The sequence below is a fragment of the Epargyreus clarus genome, unplaced genomic scaffold, assembly GCF_041222505.1.
Source record: "Epargyreus clarus isolate Ecla_fem2 unplaced genomic scaffold, WU_Ecla_fem_2.2 ptg000027l, whole genome shotgun sequence".
Classification (NCBI taxonomy): domain Eukaryota; kingdom Metazoa; phylum Arthropoda; class Insecta; order Lepidoptera; family Hesperiidae; genus Epargyreus; species Epargyreus clarus.
Window position 1 is genome coordinate 11,842,630 of NW_027332234.1, and position 3,950 is coordinate 11,846,579.

Genomic DNA, 3,950 nt, shown 5'->3' on the forward strand with positions numbered 1-3,950 from the left:
TTCATATATTAATAACGTATTGACACTGATATTATGTACATTTATGCATGATATCGGGAAATCGAAGCGGACATGAATCTAACGAATACATTATTATTATAAGCATCATGTCACATTGCTATCAAAAGAACGAGAAGCTATAATAAAAATAAAATAAAATTTTATAATCGCACTCTTCATAATAATTTTACCTATAGACATAATGCATAAATGTAGATTTATAAACCATCGTTAGTTGCATACCACGTTTTTTGCATTTCATAAAAAAGTGTTAGTTAATTAGGGTATTTCATTGTTAGTTAAGTAAATGTAACAATATCAATATATTTTTTATAATATAGGCGTAGCAGACGAACATTCAGTCCACCATGGTAAGTGGCTACTGCCACCCATGGATATCTGTAATCAACACCAGATACGATTAAATATTCCTACCTGAGGTTGGCCACAGATGCGCTTCTACCCCTGAGGATTAAGACTCTAGACAAACGTACCGCATTTCAACTGCAATGCCACCGCAAATTGCAATTCAGGTGCAGTTTGAATGTAGTTAAATGCGATCCGTCTGTCTAGAGCCTTAGCTGGAACGCCTCGGAAAAGTACTCGTATGTCTCTCTTACCGCACCCTTCAAACCACAACACAACAGCACTTAACCCTGCTGTTGTTACGCAGAAATAATTGTTGCAATATATCATATTATTATAATTGCAATCTTGGGTACTTCATGAAGAATAAATAAATACATAAACAGTGTATACAAGTACATAAGGACCAAGATGAAAACGCGTTGAAAAAACTGCAAATAATTCCAATCACAGTTGTTATTCGAAAGTCAGTATCCCTCTTTTACCGCCTGTCAAGGAAACTTATCATCGACTTGTTATACGAATTTATCTTTGAACTTTACTCGCTTCTCGCACAGAGTTATCGGTAAGACAAAACCCCTAACCACGGATAACTTTTGTGTTATTGCACAGATATTGAAGCAAAATATGAACTCAGTTCCTTGTTCAATAGTATTTCGTTTCATATCACCGCGATTTCTGTTTATTTGAACAACGGAATTGTAGAAATAACCTACCTTTGTCGCTAAAATCCACAACGTTCAAAATTTTATATTTTTATTTCATTATAATCACATATCAATGATGGTAGAATTCGATATGGTTCGACTTCGGAAATACCTAACTTACCTAAGTGTGTTTTATGATAGCAGTGAGATAATGTTAAGCGCTGTTGTGTTCTAATTTGAAGGGCTCTCTCTCGCTCTCTGAATCTCACTCTCTCTCTCTTTTAAGCTGTCTCTCAGTCTTTCTCTGTCTCTCTTAATCTCTCTCTCAGTCTTACTCTTTCTCTCTTGATCTCTCTCAGTCTATCTCTGTCTCTCTTAATCTCTCTCAGTCTTACTCTTTCTCTCTTAATCTCTCTCTCTCAGTCTATCTCCCTCTCTCTCTATCTCTCAATCTCTCTCTTTGTCTCAATCACCTACGATTGATTACGTACTTGTTTACTTCTATAATAAATAAATAATAGTTAAAAAAACTAAAAAATACGCTTTTATAAAAAAATCGACCAAAAAATGAAAAATAAATAATAGTTTAAAAAAACTAAAAAAATACACTTTTTATAGAAAATCCAACTAAAAAATAGAAAATAACTTTTTTAAAATTTGAATTAAGAATAGTGTAAATAAGATAAAAATATTTTTTATTGTAAAAAAAGCGTGGGGTGCATGGTGTCAATAGTTATAAATATTTTATTGATAGATATTGAGTAGAAGGATTATCATTTTGATAATATCTTAAAAAGCACCCCACGCTTTTTTTACAATAAAAAATATTTTTATCTTATTTACACTATTCTTAATTCAAATTTTAAAAAAGTTATTTTCTATTTTTTAGTTGGATTTTCTATAAAAAGTGTATTTTTTTAGTTTTTTTAAACTATTATTTATTTTTCATTTTTTGGTCGAATTTTTTATAAAAGCGTATTTTTTAGTTTTTTTTAACTATTATTTATTTTTCATTTTTTAGTGATTATTTTAGCGATTATTTTAACGATTATTACGTAGCGTATTATCAAGTTTATCTTTCGAATCAGCATCAGCACCTTTGCTTAGCAGTGCAAAAATGAATATTGGGTCATTGTTTAAGACAGCTGTATGAAGTGGTGTTTTACATTGGTGTTTATTTTTATTGTTAACGTGAAAATCCAAGAGGAGTTGTTGAATGACATCCGAATTGCCAATGCTAACTGCTTTCTTTCATAATTTATACCATATCCCAGGTCCTCTATCTTGGATAATAGTAACCACGGAAAAAGGATGATAGAGCATCTTTTAAAAACAGGCGCTGATGGCAATACTCAAGAGAAAAACGGTCAACTGCTTTACATCTAGCCATTTCAAAAGGACGTCGTCCAATCATCGATTTAATATTACAGCATGATGATGTTAATATCAAAAATAATTCTAGAATTTCTTCTCTTTGTGTTGCTGCTGCCTGCAGAGATTTTAAAACTGTTAGTAGTTTAATTAATTTTACAGCTCGAGTTAATAATATAAGTTGTGACTATGACGATGAGCTGAAATCATATATGCCTTTACATTTGGCAGCAAGAAATGGGAACAATGAAATAGTGGAAATCTTGTTAAAGGAAGGTGCAGATGTTGAAGTACTGAATGAATAAGGATGATGAGACACCGCTTCATGATGCTATTAACAACGGACGCGTCGAAGTTGAGGTCAGGTCAGGTCAGGTCAGGTCAAGTCAGGTCAGGTCAGGTCAGGTCAGGTCAGGTCAGGTCAGGTCAGGTCAGGTCAGGTCAGGTCAGGTCAGGTCAAGGTCAGGTCAGGTCAGGTCAGGTCAGGTCAGGTCAAGGTCAGGTCAGGTCAGGTCAGGTCAGGTCAGGTCAGGTTAGGTTAGGTGATCGGCGCGCCTGGTAGATTCCTTTATTGGTCTTAACGCAGACCTTCCGGGTCTCAGGAAGACAAAAATCGCTGATCCTGATTATCCTAGTAAGGATAACGGGTCAGAATGTTTAAAATATTGAATTGTCATCGGTCCTTAATAAGTATGCCAAATTTCAAGTTAATCCGACGTTTTGAAGGGGGTTAAAATCATGTTCAAAGATTCCGTTACATACTAACATACATACGTCTGAAGCTAATAAAAGCGTATTAAAAAAGCAATATATTGAAAACGTATAGATAATAGATCTATAGTTAGTATGATACGAAACGTTCTTCCTACGGGACATAATTAAGGCCGATCATCAGATGCGGGCTTCACAAAGGCAATGCTAACAAAGGTTTATCAGCGGACCAATCCCCATCGGAGATACGGCAAAAGTCATGGCAATCAATCAATGTCCACTACTCGCCGTAGATATCGGACTAGGGGAATTTGAGATTACTTGTTGCACGTCGATTGTGGCTGTAATGTCCGTTTAATGTCTCATTTAATAGAATAAAATTACTCTTTGATCCAATTTACAACTTTTTTTATTCCCGCGCTAACTCTCAAACGTCAAGAGCGTTCTTTTTCTTTTTTGCTAACTCACACAATTGTACTAGCCAGTGACTATATAAATGGGCACATATTGTTTATAAAGATAACACAGATGAAAATAAGACAATATAATTAAATAAAATAATGCTATAATTATATAATTTGAATAAACTCATATTTCTAACACATTGCTGTGCGTAACTGGGAAGCGACTTGAAAGAAGAAGTTTGGCGCATTGGCGAACTTGTCACAATTTTTAATAGATATCCTTTAACGTCTACCAGTAAATAAAAGAAAGCTATCTAAGCTATTATCCTTCCTGGAGAAGATCAATAGTTTAAAATATCTCCCGAGGCTCGGAATGGCGCTTAATTTGCCACTAGTGGTCACCCATCCGACTTTTGCCGCGACTGACATTTTTTATTTATCGTAAAGCCAA